Source organism: Hibiscus syriacus, unplaced genomic scaffold (genome assembly GCF_006381635.1).
Source record: "Hibiscus syriacus cultivar Baekdansim isolate YM2019G1 unplaced genomic scaffold, ASM638163v2 tig00111199_pilon, whole genome shotgun sequence".
Taxonomy (NCBI): domain Eukaryota; kingdom Viridiplantae; phylum Streptophyta; class Magnoliopsida; order Malvales; family Malvaceae; genus Hibiscus; species Hibiscus syriacus.
Window position 1 is genome coordinate 941,900 of NW_024063015.1, and position 27,115 is coordinate 969,014.

The 27,115-nt window shown below is 36.3% G+C and overlaps 1 pseudogene; it reads left to right on the plus strand.

Annotated features, from left to right (window-relative positions):
- Positions 1–6,107, plus strand: part of LOC120155620 — a 78,054-nt pseudogene extending 71,947 nt beyond the window's left edge.
- Positions 6,108–27,115: the final 21,008 nt, after the last annotated feature.

Consider the following 27,115-nt stretch of genomic DNA (forward strand, 5'->3'; position numbering starts at 1 on the left):
GAAATAAAACTGGTTAACTCCTCAAAAAACGCCTCTTTATCAGCTTCAACAGAGGGCCCGTAGACATTAATAAAACAACACACCTCTTGGTTATCCTTTACTATACCCTTCAAAGCAATAAACCTTGGTGAAATTTTCACCAAATTAGGTAAAAACCAGTCCTTATCCCAAAGAGTAACCAATCCTCCTGATGCTCCCACTGCCGGGGACTCCACCACCCCACCTAGATATTTACCCCCCAACTTCCTCCTCAAACCTATATTAACCACCTCCAATTTCGTTTCTTGGAGAAAAAGAAACGATGGTTTCTTATCTACAACCACCTTCCTCACTGCCCTAGCCTTTTCCTTCCTACCTAAACCCCTAATATTCCAAGTGACACAAGATACACGAACCATAAAAAATACTTAAAAACCTTCAACCAATATTAAGGGTTAATACCCACCCTTCTCCCTCCTAGCCGAATTGGACTCCGAAAACTTCTCAACAAAATCCTTCTTCCCCCTTTAAAGTGAACACCCAACATTTGGCTAACCTGCTAAGTTAATTCCATTTCGTCCTTGTCAATCGAAAATTCAACTGCTGAAAAACCCTTCTTCGATTCACCTCTTTTATTCTTAGTAGATCTTTAGTAGATCTGCTGTAAACTCTGTCACAGAAAATGACAGCAGCATTAGGAGGAAGAACTCGATTTGATGGAGGGGAAGAAGAACACCTCCTTGTAGGAACTTTACTAACTTGTACCCCATTAGATCCAAACTGCACTACTACAAAATCTAGCTCTGAACCCTCCAAAACATTCCGCTGAGGACCTCCACATTCCCCCCTAATATTAACTAACTCATCAGGCTTGTAGTCACCTCCATTTGAACTTGGACTTCCCTGAACAGGCCCATTAACTTCTACCCTACCCATATTACCATTAAACCCATTCACTTGGTCAACAATGTCAAGCCCCAAGGAGACCTCCTCCCTGTTAACCACCCCTTCTCTCTCTTCTGTACCAGACCCCAACCTTTCCTGTTGTCCCTGGACATCACAAGAACTGTCTCCTCTGCACATACATCAACTGCCACTAAATTTTGAAAAACCCCTTTTCCTTCCAACCTCCCATCGTAAATTGTGCGTTCCCCTTGTGACGAGTCCAATACCATTACCCATGCTTGTACATTGTTTTGAATATCTGACAACGCCTGCATACCCAACCTCCCTTCCTGCTCTTCGATGTCATCCCCATGTCTCTCTTCCGGCAAGTTATCCTCCCCATTATTTACTGTTCCGTCATCTTCAACCATATCCTCTAACTCCGGAAAAAAATCTTCACTTCCTTCCACCTTAATCTTAATCATGAACGATCTCCCATACATATTAATAGTGACATGGGGAGGAATATCAAAAGGACTTTCAACCCTCAATAACATATGAGCTAATCTACAATCCACTCTTTGAGCAGTTTGTTCCTGTATCTTAACCAGTTTGCCCCATCTCAAAGCCAAGCTTGTGAAAAAAGAAACTGACCAACAGTTTAGAGGAACACCAATCATAGAAACTGCACAGTAAGGTAATGGAATGCCCTTTTCTTCCACAACGTGCTCCAACCTTTCGAACCAAAAGGACAAAGCCTCCCACTTGTTTTCCATCGTTGCAACTTTCTCCTCAACAGTCTTAAAAACTACCAGACAGGCGTTTTTTGCATAACCCCATTTAACCACCTTGACATTGATTCCCTCAGATCCTAACGCCCTCTGCACAAACTCAATTTCGAATAATGGCTTGCAAATACCAGTTAAAGACGTTTTAAGCCATGACCTATCCTCCATTGGAATAAAAACTTCCAACAGCTTCTTCACCTCCATCTTAGCTCCTAAACTCCCTACTTTCTGGCCCTCAACTTCTTTTCCTCCCACAACCGTATCCTTATATGACCTTCCATCGCAAAACTTATTCATCATCTCCTTCTTCCCAACACCTGCAGTTGGAGACGATGGTACTTTCCTTAGCAACTCATCTACACCAACATCTGTAGACCTCGTCACACTAGTACGCTTGAAGCTCCTCGAAGTACTTTTCTTCTGATACTTAGCAATCGACACCGATATTCTCCTCCCATCGAACGAGACGTTATTCATCTTCTCAATTGCAAAATGCAAATCATCTTTGTTTTCAAAATGCACAAAAGCAAATGTATTTTCCTTGTAATAAGGTCTCCTATTAACAAATGGAATGAACACCTTAATTACCTTGCCATAATGACTAAAACGATCCCATACTGCACTTCTATGCACTCGCCTACTAAGATTATCCACAAATGCAACCCACGATACTCCTCCAGACAAAGAACTACTTCTGGCCGGACGAACAAAACCCTTCGAACTCTCCCTCACTCTCACTCTACCTTTCTCACTCATGTTTTTTCTATAAAAATAGCAATATCACGGTTAATGGTATGTTATGAAAATTGTTAATTGAATTTAATTTGTTCAGCTGCAATTTTCATATGATTTGTTACTAATAGCCAGCAATTTAGAAGCTTTCTTTCATTAATTCAGGTCTCTGATGCAATTAAAAATGAGAAAGAGGTACATAAGACCGTAAAGATATACAATGTGGACAGAGCTGTTTGTGGTCGTATAGCAGGTGTGATTGCAAAAACATACGGAGACACTGGGTTTGCAGGGCAGATTAATATAACGTGAGATCCAACTTCTTAATAGTTGATGTTTGTGTATAAAATTGTACCTGTCTGGCAAGCTAAACTAGGTTTCTTCTTGTTCATAGATTTACTGGTAGTGCTGGTCAGTCATTTGCATGCTTCCTGACTCCTGGAATGAATATTCGGCTTATTGGAGAAGCTAACGATTATGTGGGAAAGGTATTGTGACTGAACTGCACTCTGCATGCTCTGTTTGATAATTTTAAGACTTAAAAAAAGCTGTCTTTATTTTCCCAAAGTTTGAACTTGGTTAGTAAATAATTTGCAATTTTTTGATTCGGTCTATTTCCATATTTTTATTGACACTGGCCTCTATAGACTGAACTAGATATAAAATAATCTAAACACAAGCTATGTCAAAAGTTTCCCTTTTCAAAATATGCATTTTTAAACACACTTTGGTATAGCCTAAACTGTTTTGTGTGTAATTATCCAAAAAAAATAAACTGTTTTGTGAACATTGTTAGCAACATTTCAAGTTAAATTCTAATTTAAGATAAAATTATTAAAATGAACCTTCCTAACAATGATTGAACTCCATTATTTCTTCATAGAATTTGACATAAGCTCTATAAATAAATATTATAAGGGTATGGCTGGAGGTGAGTTGGTAGTAACCACTGTAGAGAATCCTGGATTTTGCCCTGAGGATGCAGCTATAGTAGGCAATACATGTTTGTATGGAGCGACAGGTGGCCAAGTATTTGTTAGAGGGAAGGCCGGAGAGCGCTTTGCTGTGAGAAACTCACTTACCGAAGCAGTGGTTGAAGGCACCGGTGACCATTGCTGTGAGTACATGACCGGTGGTTGTGTGGTTGTACTTGGAAAGTGAGTAACTGTTATTTATTTATTTGTACTGGTTATCACTAACCAACTTGGTGTTATCCAATTATCCAAAACAAAATGATGTAATTCATAGAACATCCGTATTTATTTTTGGCAGAGCGGGGAGAAATGTTGCAGCTGGAATGACTGGAGGGCTAGCATACATACTCGATGAGGATGATACTCTAATACCCAAGGTTTGAGCAGAAATTACCTATCTTCCTCTCTTATATCCTGGCTTAATTTGTTATACATTGGAAAGTGCTTAACGATCTTGCAGCCTTGATTATAATTTCTAAAAATGCTGTGCCATTAATTTTTTATGAGACCTCTCTGCTGCCATAGGAAATTCTTAACTAATTGCATGTTATCAATTGCGTCTCATCTTCTTCAGCTGCTCCCAGGCAGAATTTTGCCACATAAAACATACACAGTTTATAAATATTTAATGCTTCTTCTAACTGCATTTTCTCTCCACTCAAGTTCATCCTATTGTTACTTATATTTATATATATAAATATATATATTGATAGATAGATCTTAGATTTCTAAGCTTTGGAAATCTGGCCAGTCTCTTTTCCCCCACCCTCTCCATGGGCTAAACGAAGAAAAGAAGGAAGATGCCTTTTTGAACAGCAATTTCTTCTAATTTTGAGGCTAGCGACTGCTAGCCAAAGGATTCGATACCTATATTTGGCAATGAAGGTCTCTTGCACATTTCATTTCTGCTCGAGTCATTTTTGGCAATCATAGAACATAAGTATAATCAATAGGATGCATGTCAGTGGAAATTAATGTTTCTGTTCTGGTTCTTTTGCTGGATTCAATATCTAGAGCTAAATGGTTTTCTTTGAACTATTCTCCTTTTTGGTTTCCCTGCCTCTCTCCCTCCCTTCCTCCATCTATCTAATTTTTTCTCTTTATTTACAAGGATTTTTTGTATTCTATTCCATTTACTTCATTCTATCCTGCATCCCCTCCCTTCTCCTGTTCTCCTTTACAATTTCATGTTACATAATCATTTAGTGGAATCTGTTTTTTGTTTATAATTAAATCTCCCTCATCATCATCATCATTATTCCTTGAGTTTATCATCTTTACAATTTTATAAATATTTGATCAGGTAAATAAGGAAATTGTGAAGATCCAAAGAGTAACAGCCCCTGTTGGACAGATGCAGCTTAAGAGCCTTATTGAAGCCCATGTTGTAAGTTCACTTTGAATTGTCCAACATTCATCATGAACCTGCTCAATAAACTATTATTAGATTTTGTCACGTATTTCTTAGGTTAAGAGCCACTGCCTGCCGACCAGCCAGCAGTGACAGAGCTATTTAGGACTGAGCTGGCTAAGATTTAGTATTCTCTTATGTGTATGGCGAATTTAGTTTAGGCTCTTCATATAGTATATGGAAACTAATCTGTCCCGCTCAAAACTCTAAACCTTGAGTATAAAATGATGTTAAAATTTATAGGAATTTCTTTTATATGGTGTAATGTTTTGTAAATTTCTGAAGGTTAAAGTAGAAATCATGATGAGTTTAACTTGCAATTTTTCTGTGTAGTAAATTCTTTAAACAAAATCTTATCCTACTAATTTTAAATGATTTGTTTGTTGGCAATAGTCTGCACAAGCACGCAACCCATAATTCATTTATTTTATATGCTGAATTTTTTTTTTTACTCGAGGTGTGTGTGTGCACGGACATGTGTTTTCTCTTTATAGAAACTTATAGCCATTTACTATAATTTTGCTATTTGTAATTTTATCCCCTGTTGCTGCTTCTAGTACTAAAAACACATTGGTTTTCTTTATTTTCTGAGTGAATTAATTAAAGTTATCCTTTTTTTCAATTTGAAGATTACAATTATAATATCAATACTATCTCCTGTAATGAGGATTGTCATCTTTAAAAACTGGTTTTAGAAATTTGTATTTGTTATTGCGGTCTTGACTTTTTATGGGGTCCTCTAATGTTAATTCTCTGATGTTTACTAGTTCCATACTCACAAATCATCTTAACAACTGCATTTCTTTTATTTCCTTGAACGACGTCTTTACTTCAAGTCTTTATGGTGAAGGAAAAAACTGGGAGTGCCAAAGGCTCGACGATATTGCTTGAATGGGACAAGTACTTACCACTGTTCTGGCAGCTGGTTCCACCTAGTGAAGAAGATACCCCTGAGGCTTGTGCCGAGTACCAGAGCACAGCTGCGGAGAAGGTGACATTGCAATCAGCCTGAGATAATGATCAGACTATTTGTTCATTGAGAGCATTATTGTAGACCCTCATTGTACAGATCAACCAAAAGGGGGATTGTTGTGGTGTTATGAATGAAACCTATCATGCTTGAGGGGAGTTTGGTGCAGGGAGAGGAGGAACTTCGGTAGTCAACATGAGCTTTTGGTTTTGGATCCATCCAAAAGCATTCACAACTTCCATCATCTGTGCTTGAAAGTTGTAGATTCAGGTTAGTTTAGTTTCTGTCAGCAAACCAATTGGAATATAAGACATGTACTGTCCATTTCTTTGAATAATGGTTTCATAGAGTCTGTATGGAAGAAAATACAACTATTTGTACTGTTTTGATGTGGTAAATGTGCATCCGTCTTATAAATAAAGAGCAAAAACTGCCTCATTTCCCATTCAAAAAAAAGGAGCAAAACTGGTTTGAATACTTCCATTGAAGGGTGACATTGGCTCGACATTAGACTTTTCTTTGTTGTGGATTCAATGCCTAGTCAGGCTTAATGATGTCCAGTGTCACGTAACAAGTACGACCCTTTCTGGTTAAAGGAAGGTGTGGGTGTGGTGGAGCTAGGCTAATAGCTTTATCTCTTTCTATGATTATATACATTTAACAAAATAACACTTCGATAAAGGTAATAATTGGAACACTAATACTAATACTTATGCAATTTCTGATTAATTAGCTTTACATAAAAATCTTTTCCTAAGATAAAATTCCTTTTTGGATTAAATGAAAATTAATAATAATAATCTTATTCTACATTAATTTGTTTCACTAATTAACTAGATACATATAAGGCCTGCAATTATTAGTGGAAAAGCTTTAAAGTTGCATGTTGCACCCATGTATACCAAGCCTTTTGTACAATTAAATTGATGTCATCAAGTAGTAATCACAAAGAGCCTTTTTTACAATTAAATGATTGTCATCTCACTTGAGTAGATCGACAGTCACGGTTGACAGCGATGTGGACCCAAATGTTAGGGTAAAAACCCTAATTTATCTAGATAGTCAGATCACTCTCAGATTTGACGGCTCACGGCATGCGACTCGGATGGAAGGCATTAGGGTTTGGAAAATCCTAATCTAGATTTGATATGGACCGTTAGATCTTTCCCAGATTTGGCGGATGTAGGAAGACAACACTAGAAGTAAAAGGGTGAAGCCTTAGCCTTCACGTGGGCCACTATTGGGCTTTGTTTTGTTTGGGTTGTGTAAATTGTACCTTTAACATTTTAATTTTGTATTTTGTTTTATTTATAATAATAGTAATAGCAACATTTATAATAATAATGATAATAATGGATCGGATAAAAATGGTGGTTACAATTGTCCTTTGCTCATTATTGTGAAACGGGAATAGAGCAAAGATAAAAAACACCAATTTTATTCTGTATGAACTGTTGAAATTCTTGAGCTACAAGCTCCCCTTGTTATGACTTTTCACTATTCTTGGACGAGTTCTTCTCATTATGAACTTCTTCTTCAGATGAGTTCTCATTATGAACTCCCTTCCAGAAACTTTGATCCACCTCATTCTGTGATGGATTTGAACTATCTCGAGCGATATGATGTTGATCCAACTCCTCATATGATGGAATCGAGTCAAAATGTGATATTGATCCAACTCCTTATATAATGGATTTAAACCTCAAGTAAAATGATATTGAAGTTTAAGTTTCAAGGGAAACTATCTCGAGCGAGATGATGTTGATCCAACTTCTTACATGATGGAATTTAGCCAAAAGGTGATATTGATCCAACTCCTTATGTGATGAATTTAAACCTCAAGTGAAATTATATTGAAGTTTGAGTTTCAAGAAAAACTATCTCGAGCGAGATGATGTTGATCCAACTCCTTATGTGATGGAATCGAGCAATGGTTTAATAAGTTCTTCTCATTATAAACTTCTTCTCTTTTATCAGATGAGTTCTTCTTATTATGAACCCTTTCATTGGAAATATTAATCCATCTTCTTCTGTGATGGATGAACCAAGGTTGAACAAGTTATTCTCATTAGGAACTTCTTCTCTCTCATAAGACGAGTTCTTCTCATTATAAACCCTTCTATTGGAAATGTTTGGTCTATCATCATGTGTCATTGATATGTATTTAAAGTACACGATTGTACTTAATTCTTTGCTGAGATCCACTTCTTTCAACGGTGACAAGTTTGACTGAATTTTTGTTGAGATCTTCTTCTTTTACACGGAACAAAATCTCTGTTTACTTCTTGAAATCCTGTCAAACATTCAAAACTTGATGAAAAATGAATGTTATGCTCCTATTTTTCCAAATGCCTAAATATGCATGCATTATCTCATTTTAGTATTGCGAGTTCCACTGTCTTGAATCTTTGTTTCCTTAGGAGTCTTTGTCTTTGTTGAGTCTTCTTCTTATGTCTAGCTTTTCCTCATTCCCCAACAATATTGACCTTCATGGCCCTCGTCTCTAGTTCTGAGCTTCTAAGTTTGAGCGACCTTTACCCGGTTTCTACGAAACCATTCCCAATAAAGGTATCTTGTTTGAAAGATATTTTCTTTCTTTTGAAAAATTTGTTAAAGAAACAAAATAATGCACCTTCTTAGGCTCACAATTGATGCAAATAACAAAACATGAGTTCACTGAATATTAAAATAATCAACTACTCTTTAAATTTTCAAAGTTATAATCCTTGGACAAGTGTCAGGACTAATGGGTTGGTTTTAGGTCGAATTCCTATTTTTCTATGGTTTCAGTTATCGAGTACTACTTCTTTTCTCTGTCCTTGGGAACGTTGTACATACCCCTTATTTTTTATTTGACATTTAATTGGATGCGGACACAATGTTACAATTAGCATATTTAATTGGTAGACCTTTTAGAACACTTATATTTCAATTCTCTGAAATCTTTCATTCGTTCAAGCTTCATGGACTCCTTCAGCAAAGGTTGTGCGAAAATATTTGTCTAAAAGCAAAATTCATGAGTGTTTGTGAAATCGACTATACAAATGTTTCTCAACTCCCTTAGACCACCTTTCGTTGAAACTCTTCTCAATTCAAATTTACTTTAGGCCTTACTGCATTTCTTTAAATTATACTTCGTTAAGTTTGGTGTTCTTGTATTTACTTTGATTTTGTTGGGAGATTCATCTCGACACATAGAAATTAGTTTATGATCTGAATGTAATCCTATTCATAAATTTAAGGCTCTTGATGTTGTCCATTACTTTAGTAGAATACCTCTAATTAGAGGATTCAAGTGTTAGAAAGTCTTTGACTTGACAACTCGAACGAAAATCACTTCATAAAGGTCAGACATTACCTCCGAAGATTAACAGCTTAATACTTTCAGCGGAATGCCCCTAGCAAAAGTTAAAAACTGGATTTCATTATTTCCCTGAGTTTGAGATTTCTTAAACTCGTTAAGAAGAATCTGTATAGTTTGTGTTAGTGAAAGTCAGTAAATTTTCATCCTTAGAGCTCAATTTCCAAGAAACTAACCTAAACTAAATTCATCTACTCCACCATTCCATATGAAAAGACTATAGTCATCATCCAACGTCATCAACAGAAGTAAAAACCAATCAGCTTTACAACCTCATGTGTAAGGTGCCCCATTTTGTCCACTCATATACCTACCTAAATGCGAAGCCCTTTGATTCTCTTTGTGGGAGGAGAAGACTATCTTGGTCCTTGCAAGAGAAGGGTATGGTGCTTTGATGTACCTTCTAGAGTAATATCAAGGGTTATTATTTTATTAGGGTTTAATCCTATAACTTACTAAAGATTTATAACCTTAATTATTTAAAGAGCTTTTAACTCAATTGATATCTAGAGAATTTCAAGATTGAACTTTTCTCATTGTTTATAACCTCAGTATGAGACATTTTATTTAATATGTTTGAGCGTCAAGTGACTGAAAAACTTTTAAAAAAAAAGGAAAAGCCAGTTTAAACAAGATAAAATACATTTTTTATGCAAGTGCAATAAAGCTTCATGGTGGATGCAATGAATTCTTTACTTGCATGATAATGCCACATCACTATTCGAAGGTCCATGCCCTAGATTCGATCAAATTATGAACCTTACGCCTCAATGCCCCACAATTCTCGGTAGTAGGCTATGAACTTCCAATGTGGTAGCTACACACTGCGTTAACGTCACAATCTTTAGGAAACAAGGGTTTCTTTGGCTTGGACTATACTGTAGTCACCAGGTTCATCTCAACCAGTGTTAATTCTTCGTATGTCATCAAAATTGGATCAATATGAATCTTTTCTCGGTTCACCCTACGACCTCTGGTCCTATAATTAGTTGAATAAGATCCCATGATGTTGAACTCATCTCTTATCTTAAAATTAGCACTTTCAATGCCCCTTATCTTACCATGCTTGATATCTCTTTCGATCATTTCTCCATATATGACGATGTCAGAGAAACTCCTAGTTGCGGCTCCTATTACGTGACCGATATAGGAGACTTTAAGGTATTGATGAACATGATTGTAAACTCCTTTTCAGTCACTAGTGGATGCAACGTCTCTCCATCGTTGTGCGTACTGTCGAAAGATATCATTGTGATTCATCTCCATATTTTGCAGCATTGTTCGATCAGAGGTCATATCAGTCATATGTTTGTATTAACCTAAGAATGTTTGTGCTAAGTCTATCCAAGAACGAATTTGAGTATGACTTTGCTGATTATACCATCTAGAAGCGGGCACAGTTAGGTTGTCTTGAAAGCAGTAGATCAACAGCTTCTCAGTCTCCACGTGACCAGCCATTCTCAGGTAAGACATGATGATGTGGGACAAAGGGCAGGTGGTCTCATCATACTTCTCAAAGTCAAGAGCTTGGAACTTCGGTGAAAGGATGAAGTTGGGGACCAGACTAACTCCTTGGTGTCAAACCCATAAAATGACTCATCAATTTCCCTAAGTTTTATTCTCTCCACCAAATTCTTCACACACTGAGTGAGTTTTTCCTTTTTAGCCAATTCATATAAATCAGGGACCTCATTGTCAACATAAAACTCTCTTGACTTCATCCTAAATGCAATAGGATAGTTAGAAGTTTCAGCCTGATATTGTAGTGGGTTCTAAATGGCGAAGAACACTTGAGGTTGAGATTTCTGGTGTACAGGGGTATCCATAGTAATATGAATGGGTTTTAGCAGGAACTTTCTCAACAATCGCGTGTTTCTTGAATATATCTTCTATCATCTTTAATATATCTATCTATGAGTTTTTAATATTGGCCTCGATCTTAGCCAACCTACTTCTCATGTCCTCTTGCATATCTTTTTGTTCTTGCTCAACTTTCTTTAGTCTTTCTTCCATTTCCTTAGTCATCTTCCTTGTATTATGTGGGCGTGAAGTATTCATGCTACTAGTAGAGGTCAGGATCATTGTGATCGGAAACCTCTACTTATTATTCGGGTGTTTTATTGAATGCATGAATGTTATAATGTTTCAATAAATGTAATTGTATATGGCTGCAACTGCAAAGATGTAAGGATGTGAATACAAATGCAAAGTGAAAATGCAAAGGCAAAATGGTGTTGATCCCAACAATGAATATCATAGAAAAAGTTGCATTGGAGATCGAAGTCGTCACTCTACAAGGTAGTCCAGTTTATAGACATGCCTTCACTTGGCCGCTTGGTCTAAAGTACGTTGATGCTTTATCTTGGTGTTTCATACTTAGAAACTCAATCTATCAAGTGCTCTATTCCCATGGGCTTGTGTAGAGGCTCCATTAAAAGTGTGGCTCATCTCGGATGATATCCCTTTGATACCTTATGTTCTTGGATGTCATTCTATCCTTCAACTTTGAAGCCTAGTTCTTCGAGCGAGCTTCATTCTTGTTCTTTTTTAGCTTTTAGACATCGGTACATGTTTGTGTACGCGGCTACTTGATTGAAATCTTTTTTCCCCCTTTGAAACATTTTCACTCAGATATTCAATTGTGAATAAACACATTTGTATCATGTAATGATGATATGATACAAAAGGCAAAAATTACATAAAAAATATAAATTAAGGTAATTGATATAAGTAAAAATGATATTCAGAGATGAATTTAGCACCTACCCATCATGGTATATATCCAACATGATTCATTAAAATTGGTCCTACCCAGACATGTTTTCTACCCGAAATGCTTTATTTCAAGAAATTAATCCTAACAGCATGGTATTTAGTTCGCATTCTTTCATCTAAAAATAAATTTATTCTATGAATTTAAGGCAAAAGACAAAGTCTTAGAGTCATTCCTCCTATATACATATCTCAGTATCTACTGACGGACAGAGGTTCGATATGGCTCTACCTTAGATTACTAGTCTATGGTTCACTATATGAATGGTTTCGGCTCTATTGGAAAGGATACTCGAATTGTCCTTGATGTCAGTGCCCCTTGGGTTGTCAAACCCTCGATCCTCACCCATTATAGGCTTCAAAGGGAACGAGTCCAATTCGAGGAGATCTACTTCCCTATACCCATACGAGGAAATAAATTCCCACAGAGGTATAAGGTGTGTATCCCATACGTAAATCGTTATAGCTCATATGGGGAATAAATTCACCACGAAAACATAGCTTTCGCCCATATTTAATTGGGACAAAGCTCAGGTATAAAGCTTATGTCATGCCAGTACATGTGATGTGTGTAGGTGGGGTAGAAAAGTTAGTGTGAGTGGGTGGTAAATGAAAATATCGTGGAAAAAGTAATTGTTTAAACTGTAGGCAAATGAAAATGATAAGGCAAAACATATTGATAACTTGGGAATTAAACAAGATGACTTGATAATCCTAACACAGCAAGCTATTACGGGAATCAATGATGGGTCACTTAGGAATTTTAAGTCTTATATTTTAGGATGGCCTAAAATTTTATTCCTTACTTGCTTGACAAAGTTTACTACGAGTATCTCTACGCTATCTCTAGTCATGGGATCTGACATATGAGAATGCAACGGTAAATTCTCTCGTCTTGAGCAGCAACATCTAACATATCGATTCGACACTACTCCTTTTAGTTATTGAAATCCTAACCTCATCTCTAATGGTGGATTAGGCTCTAGTTATCAACTAAAACTCATTGCTTATGTCGATCTTCCTTTATTTTTTATCGAACATTAAAGGTCATTTCCTTAGTATCTCTCGAACACTAAGTAGTATACTTATGAAAAGGCTACTCTCACAGCTCCTAAAATCTTAAGTAATTAAAAATAATAAGCAAAACAAGTAATAAACATAGAAATATCAACCATCCATTAAAGAAAAATACGTAAATATCCATGATAAACCTCATCAAATAAAGTTAGTTCATGATGGGGTTCGAATAATCTATTAGAATCATTTGTTCCTTTCAACCCATAAATTATGAATAAAAAAGCATAAGGGTGGAGGAAAAACTCCTAATGCGCTCTGCCAGGGCTTCTTTGGCCACCATGAACCACCTTAACAGTGCTAGCTCCTCTCAAACACCTAGCTCGCCACTCACTCAATCTTGAACATAAAGTAACACCACGAAAGAGATGAGAAAAAGAAAGGAATTTAGAAGTTTGGTGTCACTTTTCTCCTCTAGTTTTTGCTCACTTTTTTTCCTTGGAGATGATCCCCTTCTTTGTGGTTTCTTAATCTATTTACACTAAGGTATTATACCTAGGGTTTTGTACCAAAATGACAATGATACCCTAAGATATATCACCTACACATGAAAAGGAAGTCAAAGGTGGTAGTGGTCTCCTCCTAAGTGGATGGCACCATGAATCACGTGATGGTTGGATAGTTGGCTCTTGTATGAAAATATCTTTAGCTCTTTTGTCTTTTTCTGCAGCTAGAAATGTCATCCTAGCTGTCTCGGTATTTTCATTCTGCTTCAGCATCTCAATTTGCCACGGTAATTCTCTTTGCACAACCTTTTTTTAATGACATGCACATCATCAACCAGACACAACCTTTCCTGTAAAGCAGCACCAAAATATAACGACAAATTAATTCCACTAAATGCAACTACATGATCCTAAATGCATCTATATGGTCCCACATGTTCCCTAAGACAATCAATAACTTAAGTAAAAATTCCCTAAATATAGTTTTTTTTACGGAGTTATTACACCCCTAAACTTAAGCTATTACTTGTCCTCAAGTAATGGATAATAGTTAGCAAAATAAAGATGTCATGGAAAAGCATTAGGTCAAGATAGTGATGTAGGAAAAAAATTCCATCCCTAAAAAAATTGAGTTCAACATGCTAGACCAATTATGAAGTCAAGTACTACTCCCTAGGGCAAGATCCTTTACTTGTGTGTGTGTGATTGTATCCAGTCTATCCTCAACGAAGTTAGAAAGTTTCTACTCAAGTACTCTTATTTTTTCCATAGTATTTTCATTTGACTCTAAGCATAACTTTCACTCCCATTTCCTTACAACTCTTTTTAAACGAGGGAAGTCAGCCCAACACACCTACTTTCTTAGAATTGGAAATGAAGTGAAGCAAACACCCCATTCCCTAGTCTATTTTGTAGAGTCATCCCGTGACTACTTTCATTCAGTCGTATGCCATGGTTGTCATTTATTCAAAGAAAGTATCCAAGAAATGTCATGGCAAATAGGAGTGTCCCTCTATTAGTTATGCTTAATAATTTATTCGCAACTAAACATAGTTCAAAATTTAAGGGAGTCAAATTTTAGCCTTTAAGCTCCTTGTCAAAATTCTATGCTACAATATATACAAGAGTTCATTTATAAAAAAATGTATAAGTTCCTTAAGGATATAAAGTATACTATCGTGTGTTACGAATCACAAAGAATTGAGTCCTAGAGTTGGTTATATCATTCACAATAGTCATATACATTCAACTTTATCCATAGGAATATCATCATCGGGCATTATCAAATTGTTCCTATAAACTATCTTAACACTTACAAATACCATGGCAAATTAGTTCTGCTAACCCTATGAATGCAGTTGTCCTAATAAGAACATTACCTCCCGAAAACTTGAAAGAATTATTGCCCTCAATTCAAAAAAAAATAAAAACTAAATAAAATTCTAGACTAAATGATATATGTAATGCAATGTAATGCAAGGTACCTTGACTATCTATGGTGGTGGTGTCGCGGTGGTTGTGTTGCGCCTGGGGTGCTTCTTCAGAGGTGAAGAACTTGGTTTCTCCGATTCAGATTTTGGTTCGACAGAAAGAGTACTAGCGCCAGAAAGATTCTTGTCAGATGGAGATACAACCCGCCTTGCATACTTTTTTAGACGCTTTGTGGTCCTACGTAGGGTAGATTGTTGCGGCATTTTCGGTTGGCTAGGCGTCTCACCAATATATGTATCAGCAGTTGTGGGGTCGTGGATGGCTTCTCGGACTAGGTTTGGGGATGGGTTCTTGTTCTTTCTCATCTTATTCATGCATGTCGGTAGGTGGAACATCATTATGTGGCTCGACCAAGGTATTATGCTAAGTGGGACCTGACGATGTCGTGGTATTTCCAGTTTGTTGCAGTATGGAGTCAGGGAAAATCGGGAGATCTTGGACCCACTGAGGGAAAATTTCCTTAAAGTAAGACTCTATCATTGCATCTCGTTGCTTGACGTAAGCAAAGAATGTTCAAAGATCGCCTGATAAAGTCTCCACCTATGCCCTCGCATGCCTAGAAGACTCAGCAGCAACAACGGTTAATCTTGCTATGGCATTTGTCTTTGCGCCAGCTTCCACAGTCTTCTCAGGTTAGTCTCATTGAATCCAAATAGCACAAAAAACTTTTCCTTTGTGATTCCCTTCAATCCTGGTAAGAAATTATCTAATTCATCCTCAATAACTCCCTTGTTTTAGGAAAGTGTTGTGATGAGATTTGGAAAGACCAAAGCATTTTTCGGTCGTTTCAAACATGTATGCACTTTCTCCATAATGATCTTTCCAATGTCTATCATGTTTCCCACAAGTATCGAGTACAGTAGCATCATCCGAGGTAGCGACACTGTTGTATTGTGGGTTGTAGGCATCAACTTAAGCTTCACGAAATGGTTTCACAACTTAGCCCTCTGTTGGAGTTCGTCTTTATCCAATGTGTGACGGCTAACTTGCTTACATTCCACTCAATGTTTTGAAAATAGAGATCCGTCAACACACCTTGGTATGCCTTGTTGTTAGCCTCCTCAACAAACTTTGAATGACGATCGACATCCTATAGCTTGAAATAGCGGTTAATGGCGAAAGGTGTAAAGCGAATAAATTTACCCCTAACTAAGACGGATCATTGCGTCAGGTCTGAGATATTTGCATAAAACTCTTTCTCAAAGAAAACTTTTTGGTTCTTTATGTTTTGGAACCATTCCTTTGTTTCGTCGTCAGGAAACTGTAGTGTGAAGGGAGGGTTCGTATTTGCCGGATGAGATCGCATCATGTTATCTTGAGTGAAGAATTGACAAAGTAAAAAACTTGAGGACTTTGGTTATGGAGGATTCGACCTTGAAAGAGAAAAGAGAGAAGTGTTGAAATCGGTAAAAACAAAGAAGAAATAGAGTAAAAAAATAAAAATTAATTGGGGTGTTTAATGTATGTGACATGTGGTGGGGGTTTTAAGAAGATTAAAAGGGAAAACTAATAAATAAAGTATATAAAGTAAGAAAGATAAGGTAATAAAAATAAAGGTGGGGATTTGAAAATTAAAGAAAATAACTCCCTTATTCCTTTTGTCTTCTGCCGTCCAAAATATTAAAAGTAGGGTTTGTCCTTCTTTTTGTCCTTGCATGAACAGTTGCCACCTATGATGGGTTAAAAAATAGAATAAAATCCTAAAAGAAAAAATGAAAAATAATGAAAATAACTGAAAATAATAAAAATTCGCGTGTAGTAAATCCAAAATGTCATGGCATTTTCAAAAAGCTTAGAAATGCAAACTCAAGCGTCTTTCATATAGAGCGTTGACTTATCACGCAAGGGTGGAGCTCATTGTAAGCCTTCAATCATTGACCATTGACTTTAAAACTGGTCTCATCATCTATATTGTTGATGTCGATAGCTTCATGAGGGTAGACGTGGTGCACTTCAAATGGTTCTGACCATCATGACTTAAGTTTACCTGAAAAGAGCCTTAGCCTTGAGTTATAGAGGAGCACTTGTTGACCAATGTGAAAATTTCATGGAAAAAGCATTTGATCATGCCATTTTTTAGTCTTCTCCTTGTAAAGCTTGGTATTTTCATATGCTTGTACCCTAAACTTTTTTATTTCATTAAGCTCCAATAATTTTTTTCTCTCCGACTAATTGTGCATCAAAATTGAGCTTTTTGATAGCCCAATAAGCTTTATGCTCGAGCTTGACATAAAGATGGCATTCTTTTCCATACACCAATTTGAATGGGGACATCCTTAATGGAGTTTTAAATGCCTTACGGTAATCCCAAAGTGTTTCATTGAGCTTTAGGGACTAGTACTTTCTTCTGGGGTTCACTACCTTCTCGAGAATCTGCTTGATCTTACGGTTGGAGACCTCAGCTTGGCCATTTGTATGGGGGTGATATGTTGTGGCAATTTTGTGTCACACCCTATACCTCTACAATGTCCTGGCAATTAGCTTGTTCTCAAAATGGGTGCCTTCGTCACTGATGATGGCTCTAGATGCTTCAAATCTGGTGAAGATATTTTTGTTCATGAACTTGAGCACGGTCTTAGAGTCATTCTTCAGTGTGCAAGTGCCTCAACCCACTTAGACACATAATCCATTTCCAGTAAGATGTATAGATCTCCAAAGGATGATTGGAAGGGTTCTATAAAGTCAATACCCCACACATCAAAGTTCTCAATCTCCAAAATATTTTATAGCGACATTTCATGTCGTCTAGTAATGTTCCCAGTACGTTGACATTGATGGCAAGCCTTGTAAAACTCATGAGTGTCTTTAAATAGTGTAGGCCAGTAAAAACCCGATTGAATGACCTTTACAGCAGTCTTTGCACTTCCAAAGTGGTCTCCACATGGGGTCACGTGGCAATGGTGTAGGATGTCCTTTTGTTCCTCCTCAGGGACACATTAAGGGGTCATCTTGTCTACACAATGCTTAAACAAATATGGTTTATCCCATAAATAAAACTTTGCATCATGCTTGAACTTTCTCCATCCCTGGTTGTTCAAATCATAAGGTAAAATTCCACTAACAAGAAAATTAACGATGTCAGCGTACACATAAATGTCGTGGCATATAAGATTTTATCGACATGGAATTCCTCTTGAATATCTAAAATGTCATGGCATTCTGAATTGTTTTCTAGCCTAGACATGTGATTTGCAACTTGATTTTTGGTACCTTTCCTATTTACAACCTCCAAGTCAACTTCTTGCAGTAATAGTATCCACCTAATGACTCTAGGCTTGGCATCCTTCTTGTTCACTAAAAATTTTATAGTCGAGTGATTAGTGTGAACAATTACTTTGGTGCCTATAAAGTATGGCCTAAACTTGTCAAATGCAAATACCACGGTAAGTAGTTTCTTCTCAGTGGTTGTGTAATTCAATTGCGTTTCATTTAAGGTACGAGCAACATAATAAATAACATGAAAAATTTTACCTCGGTGTTGTCCAAGCACAACTCACACGCCATAATCGCTCGTATCACACATCAACTCGAATGGTGAAATCCAATCGAGGGAGACAACAATGGGTGTTGAGATAAGTTTTTGTTTCAACTCTGTTAATGTGCCATGGAAAAACTTATCAAACACAATGGGTTGGTTTTGTTGAAGTAAGGTGCACAAGGGCTTGAAGTTCTTGAAGTTCTTGAAGAAATCCATGATAAATCTCCTATAAAAACCAATGTGTCCAAGAAAACTCCTAATACCCTTGATAGAGGTCGGCAGAGGCAACTTCTCAATTACATCAAATTTGGCTTTGTCCACCTCAATGCCTTTTTGTGAGATCTTATGGTTCATCATAATGCCTTCAGTCACCATGAAGTGGCTTTTCTCCCAATTAAGCACAAGGTCAGCATTCTCACATCTCTTAAGCACTCGTGCCAGTTTACCAGGGCATTTTTCAAAGTTATCTCTAGAAGTAGAGAAGTCATCTATGAAAATTTCTAGAAAATCCTTAACCATGTCAGAGAAAATAGCTTGCAAACAGCGCTGAAAATTTATTGGGCCATTACAAAGTCAAAACGACATCCTTCAATAGGAATAAATTCCATATGGGCATGTGAAGGTTATCTTCTCTTAGTCATCTGATGATACGAAAATTTAGTTGTACCTAGAATATCCATCTAGGGAACAATAGTATGCCTTGCCTACTAATCGATCCAGCATTTGATCAATGAAAGGGATGGGAAAATGGTCCTTCTTGATAACTTTGTTCAGTTTGCGATAGTCCATGCATATCCTTCATCTTGTGACAGTGTGAGTGGGTAGGAGCTCATTATCCTAATTTCTCACCATGGTTGTCCTCCTTTCTTGGGGACGCATAGCACCAAGCTCGCCCATGAACTATTAGAATAGGATAAATCACCCCAGCATCAAGTCACTTAATGATCTCTTTCATAATTATATTTTTAAAATAGGGTTAATCATTCTTTGTTGCTTAATAAAATTTCCATGGAATTCTTCCAGTAGAATCTTATGCATGAAAATAGTGGGGACTGATCCCCTTCGAGTCAGTCATAGTTCATCCTAACGTTTTCTTATGTTGTGACAAAACACTTAGCAAACTACATTCTTGGTCAGCATTAAGGTTAAAGGAGATAATCATAGGTAAAGTATTATTACTACCTAAGTAAGCATATTTAAGATGCTCTGGAAAAGTCTTGAGCTCTAGGATATGTGTATGTTATAATGAGGGCTTAGGAGGTACAAATTCATCAAAATCAAGAGGTTCAAAGTGCGTACTAGGTCTAGCTGTGAGTAATCTAAACTGCTCGATCTCCAATGAAAATTCCTCGGGCTCCTCGATGCTTTGTTCTTCAATGAGCCTCTCATAATTTGTCAACTATATGAAATTGTTGTAGAAAAATTGATCAATTTCCCATTCTATCAATAAATCCACTTCAAAAATGATCTGCTATTTTTTCGAGTCATCAACAAATTTGAGAGTACGAAAGACATTCATAGTCACACATTGGTCGGCCACTCTCATGGTGAGTTCACCCTTTTCATAATCAATAAGGATTCGACCAGGGGCTAGGAAAGGCCTCCCAAAATTATGGGTGTGTTAGTATCAATCTCACAAACAATTATAAGGAAGTCCACTTGAAACACAAATTTTTCCACTCGCACAATGACATCTTTAACTCTCCCTTCGGGATGAACATGGGAACGATCATCTAGTTGTAAAAATAATGGATGTGGGTCTTGCATTTCCTATTCCAAGCTTCAATAAAATTGACTTGGGTATTAATTTCACACTCGAGCCAAGGTCACAAAGTGTCTTTCCAACATATTGTCTCCTATAGAACATGGAATGATGAAGCTGCCAGTATCTTTTTGCTTTGGTGGCAGCTTGCTCGGTGCGGAGAAATATTCTATTGCCGTGGCAATTGTCTCGTACTTCCTAACTTTCCTCTTCTTGGTGACGATTTCCTTGAGAAATTTAGCATAAGTGGGCATTTAGTAAATGGTCTCCAAGAGTGGAACATTAAGATATAATTGATCGATGATATCCACAAACTTCTTAAATTGAATGCCATAATTATGCTTCTTTAGTCTTTGAGGGAAGGGCAGTGAGGGTCTAACCTCCTCTACTGAAGGTGTGGGGATAACTTTTTTTGTGGTATGTTTGGTTGCACCTTCATTAGGTCCACTTGTTGAACCGTTGTCCTTGTCCTTCTCTCCAAGTGTCTCTTCTTGCATCTCAGATTTAGCTTTCTAAATTGTGGGGATTGAAATCATACTTCTTCCTTTCCCCAAACTTATCTTGTTGATTAATATGGGTGTCACTTCTCAGAGTGAGTGCACTGTATTGCTACTTGCTATGAGCTTTAGTGACTAGGTAGATGTCCTAGTTGGCGTTCTTGTAATGCCATGATAATTTGAACAACCTGGCCTTCCAAAGCTCTTAGAGATGAGCTATGGCTTTGCAGTAAATCTCCTTGACTTTGAAGTAGAAAACCTTGATTCTTAATAGTTTTGACATGGTATTACAACATAGTCTTGGTAGTTGCTATAAAATCTTGTATAGTGGCCTCCAAAGAATTTTTATTTGATAAAGATGGTATCCTCTTGTTAGAATTATGTCATGGTATATCCATTTGATAGGGTGGGGGTTTATTGATATTATGCTTCCAAGTGGAGTGACTAGCATTGTTAGCTCCTTGATGTCCCCATAAAAAGTTAGGATGTTGACTCCATCCTGTATTGTAGGTGTTGAAGTAGGGGTTGTTGTTACCTCGGTTAAAATTTCCCACAAAGTTGATGGACTCATGATTTTCTGGGCATTCACTCTCATGGTGATTGTCATGACATAACAGACATGCTGAAATAGCTACCTTCAATTTTTCACCTCGTTTTAACGTTGCAAGTTCTTCAAAATACTTGTGATAGCTGAAAGTTGGGCGGAAATTGAGTCCTTAGCATCTAACTCATAGGTCTCATGTGTCTTCCTCCCAGTTGCAAGCCTTGAATAGGGGAATTGGTAATAATTGCTTTCAATCCTATCCAGAATATCAAAATCCTCCTCATGTGATTTGTCTAGCAAAGTCCCATTTGTCGAGACATCTAGCATTATCCACGTAGATGTATTGACTTCATTATAAAACATTACGACTTGAGTCCAATCTTGGAAACCATGATTTGTACACTTGCGAAGCAATCCCTTATATTGGTTTCAACACTCATACATAGACTAGTCATCAGCTTGACAGCAAGATGTTATGTCATTTCTAAGTTGAGTGTTCATGTTCGACGGATTATACCACATCAAATAAATTTTGGATAGATCAGAACAAGACTTCATCGAGCCAGATGGAACTCCACTTAACCAAGTTCTCTCTCGGTCACGCAAAGAATATTGAAACAACTTAAGTTTTAACACATCTTAATGCACTCCTTGTTTCCTAAAAGAATCACACACCTACAAGAAGTTATGAATGTGTTTCCTGGCTTCTTCATAAGGAATACCCCCAAACTGCCCTATAGAATTCAGCATATTGAACATGACTAGTTTGAACTCGAAGTGGGCTGCCTGAATCTCAGGTGCCACAATATCAGGATTTAGATCATCCAAACTAGGATTTAAGTGATCGTGAATAGCACGAGGCCTAGCATCATTTCCAGCATTTGGATTTACCTCAACATTTTAATTTGTCTAATCCTTCACTTGGCCAACACCTTGGTTCTACAGTCTATACATATTTCAATGATAATGTTGAGCACGTCTCCTTCGTATATAAAGTCGTTCAATCTCATGTTTAATTTGTATTAATGATTCCTCAAGATGTCCTCGGGGAATACACCAATCAAGCCTGAAAAAGGTAAATAAAAATATCAAGTATATTATACAAAAACATAAAGAAGTAAAATAAAAATGTTATAAAAAAACTATTAAACTTCCAGTTGCCAATCCCTGGCAATGGCACCAAAAACTTGTTCGCGTTGTGAGTACCTATAAATTTACACGAAAATTTATGCAAGTATACACAATCGAATAAGTAATATAGAGTGAGTGAGTATCATCTCCATGGGGATTGGAGGAGATTACTAGTTAAGTCAAAGCAACAAACTACTTTATCTAAGTATAGCTAATGGTATGCACAAATGGCTATGTTGAGGCAAAATGAAATGTGTGTATGTGGGGTAGAAATGGTAGTGTGAGTAGGTGGAAAATGAGAATGTTATGGCAAAAGTAATTGTTTAAAGTGCAGACAAATCAAAATGCTAAGGCAAAACAAATTGATAACTTGAAAATTAAATAAGATGACTTGATAATCCTCACACAACAAGCTATACGGGAATGAATAATAGGGTCACTTAGGAATCTTAAGTCTTATCTTTTAGGATGGTATAAACTTCTATGTATTACTTGCTCGACAGAGTTTACTACAAGCATCCCTACGCTATCTCTAGTCATGGGATCTGACAAATGAAAAATGCCACGATAAATCCTCTCGGCCTGAGCAACAACATCTAACCTATCGATTTGGCACTACTCCTTTTAGTCGTTAAAATCCTAACCTCATCTCAAACGGTGGATTAGGCTCTAGTTATCAGCTAAAACTCATTGCTTACATCGATCTTCCTTTAGTTTCTGTTGAACACTAAAGGTTATTTTCTTAGTATCTATCACGCACTAAGTAGTATACTTAAGAAAATGATACTCTCATAGCTCCTAAAATCTTAAGTAATTAAAAAGAATAAGCAAAACAAGTAATAAACATAGAAATATCAACCATCTATTAAAGAAAAATACTTAATCATCCATGATAAACCCCACCAAATAAAGTTAGTTCATGGTGGGGTTCGAATAATCCATTAGAATCATTCGTTCCTTTCAACCCATAAAATATAAATAAAAATAAAGCATAAGGATGGAGAAAAAACTCCCAACACATGTTGGCGAAGCTCCCTCGGCCACCACAAACTACCTTAGTGGTTCTATCTCCTCTCAGACGCCTAGCTCGCCACTCCCTCAAACTTGAAAATAGAGGAACACAACGAAAGGGATAAGAAAAAGAAAATAAGTTGAAAGCTTGGTGTCGCATTTATCCTCTGGTTTTTGCTTACTTTTCCCCAAGAAGATGACCCCCTTCTTTGTGGTGTCTTAATCTATTTATACCAAGGGAATATACCTAGGGTTTTGTGCCAAAATGATAATGATACCCTAAGGTACATCCCCTACACATGAAAAGGGAGTACAAAGGTGGTAATGGTCCCCTCTTAGGTGGATGGCAGCAAGAATCACGTGATGGTTGGACAGTTGGCTCTTGTAAAAAAAATATATTCAGCTATTTTATCTTTTTTCTTTGCGCCCAGAAATGTCATCCTAGCTGCCGCGTCATTTTCATTATGCTTCAGTATCTCAATTTTCCAAGGCAATTCTCCTTGCACACCCTTTTGCTTTTTGACCTGCACATCATCAACCAGACACAATATTTCTCGTAAAGCAACACCAAAATGTCACAGTAAATTAATTCCATCAAATGTAACTACATAATCCTAAATGCACCTATACGGTTCTATATGTGCCTTAAGACAATCAATAACTTAAGTAAAAAGACCCTAAATATAGACTTTGTATGGAGTTATCAGTGGTAGAAATGGAAATAAAATAAATTAAATTACCCATAGATTAAATCATAAAGATAACAGGAAAACAATAATCAAACATGCAATAAATCTACTAGACCTTGAATACTAAATCACAAAAAGTGGCTAAATTAAATAAAAAAACTAAATATGAAACCCATAAGCATAAATTACCCACTCCTATATGTAGGCAGATACAAATGACTAAAATGAACATTTTATAACTTAGAGGCCAAAACTTATACAATGATAAAATAATAATGTAGAACAGGTAAGAACTGAATAGTAAGCTTAAAAATATAGATTTGAGATTAAAAGGACATAAGAGCTTCATTAGTGGTAAAATTTTAATGTTTACAAAGTTTAAAGGGCCTCCGAAAGGATAAACCCATGCGCTAAACGTGTGTTTTCCCTACCCAAAACGATGTCATTTTGGTGTGGGTGTATAAGTCTAAATTTTGGTTGAAAATGGTCATTTCCTCATTCTTTTTATCTTATATGTTTCTTGCCAAAGAGTGAAAATTCTCTCAACTCTCTCCCCTTATCTCCTCGCCAGAGGTAGCACGAAGCCTCCGACCACCGTATATTAGCACCGCCGGCAGTCGTCCATAGTGGCCAACACTCAAATAGAAGCCATAAAAAACACCTAATCCTCCTCCTAGACCTAGATCCAGACTCCTCCAAGCCTAAAAACCATGAAACACCCTAGATCTAGAGATTTACCTTCGATGAACTCGAATTTTCGGTGACGTTTGACCCTCCAACGGACGATGAATGATGGTAAGCTTCTCCTCTTTTCTTCTTCATATTTATCTCTTAAAAATTGGCTTTCCTCTTCTCTTTTTTCAAAACCGAAAGCCCCCTTCTTCTCTATCTTTTTTGTTCTATTTTAAAACTAAAAATGTCTTCTATTTTGGTGTTTTCTTGGTTGCATGTTCAGTTTTTGTCCTTTTTTTTGCTTTCTTCGTGTTGACACTCTGGTCGAGGAGGGGACATCGCCAGGAAATGAGCCCTAGCCGAGCAGCGTTGACAAACGCGAAATGACGGGGTAAATAAACATCGATATCTTGGCGGTGATGGCAGCAGCGGATTGAATGGGAAACTGGCAAGATGTTCGCATGCATCTCAAGCGGGTTTCTCGACGGCCACAATTGACGACGGTGTGGATTCCTCTCAAATCTGACGGCTCGCGGTATGTGGCGCGGATAGAAGGCATTAGGGTTTGGAAATCCCTAATCTAGATTTGATTTGGACCATTAGATCACTCCCAGATCTAACGGTTATGAGTAGACAGCATCAGGAGCAAAAGGATGAAACCCTAGACTTCACGTGGGCCACTATTAGGCTTTGGTTTTTTGGTTGTGTAAATTGGACCTTTAACATTTTAATTTTGTTTTATATATAATAATAATGATAGAAACAATTATAATAATAATAGTAGTAGTAGTAGGTCGGATAAAAATGGTGGTTACAATCTCATTGAAACAAGCCCATGGTTTTCATTATTCTATATATTAGTTTATATATATCCCTTTTAAAATTCAGAAAAACAACAAATTTTATATGTTCAATTTAAAAGAAACCAAAGAATAACAAATAAATTATTTATGCCAAGATTCGCAATTATAACTGCTTGTTAAGCCTAGATTCATATTATTTTATATTTTTGGTGCAGTCTTTGTATCATTTTCAAGAAACACTATATATATATATATATATATATATATATATATATATATATATATATATATAGTTGACAATGATTAGACTTGTCAAGCCTGAGTAATTAACAGCATTAGCCAACAACATTATAAAGTAGTGGTAAACTTCATAAACAATCACTAGAGTTTGAGTAATTTTTTTCTTTTTTTCCATTGAAGTTTCAAACGTAATGAATTGATCACTAACGTTTTCGATTTATAACAAATTGATCACTCGATCGTTAAAAACAGTTACTGGAGTAACGAAAACATCATTTGGTCACGTGGGACCATTTTGATTGTTTACAACCAATAACAAATTTGTTTGTTAAAGAATATAGCTTATTTGTGTTCGTTCAAGTTTGTTCGATAAAATGATAAACGAACATAAACAAACTAACATAAAAGTAACTTTCTTTTAAATCAAGAAAAACTCTTAAAAGAATATATATAAACGAACATAAATATAAATTTATTAAAGGAAATAATGTAACCGAACGTATTATCTAACGTTTACGAACGTAAATGAATTAGCGATCCCTTTGTTTGTGTTCGTTCATTTAATTAGACGGAAAAAAATATATTCATGTTCGTTCATTTAATAAATAAATAAGTATAAACTAATTTCTCATTGAACGGTTCGTTAAACATTCGTTTCGTTTACAACCTTAAAAAGAGAGGGAAGTGATTGAAGTTTTAATAAAATTATATAAAATATGGATCTCATTCAGTCATTAGTGGATATTTATGATACTAATCAAGCTCATCAAAAAATAAAGCAAAATAATTACAGAATCTCAAACAATGAATTATTTAAGGAAAGTACCAAACATACATATAATTTGCTTCTTTTTTTTCAATTTGGCAAAGGGGGTTTTAATTTAATCAAAATTTTCAGCTAAGCCAAACCTAACAAATTGTTTCTTCTATGAATACTTTTTTTATTTGACATATGTATTCATATTCGGAATAAATTATAATTTCATAACTTTTAAAATTAATTAATTAATCATGAACACATTAATTATTTTTTAATCAGGCTGTATTATGGTGTTCGTGAGAGATCAATTATATCGAGACTTTTTTATTTATGCAACAACAAAAAATGCAACCCATTTTTGCAGCTTTATTATATTCTCCAAGGAGATCTCAAAGTACAACCGCATCTACACAATCTAATTAGTGCCCGATTCAGTGTAGCGCTTTTCAACTTATTTTATGCACATTTCATCCCTAATCTCATGTGATTAAGTTATATTTTTAACATTAAATCCCTGAACATAATAATGTTAGGCATTATTAACCCTAAAAATAACATGTCAAAATGAGGATATGCACAATATATATAGTCATATGAGAGTGCCAACGTTATCATCTATTTGGCGTGTACTTAGCTAGGGCTATA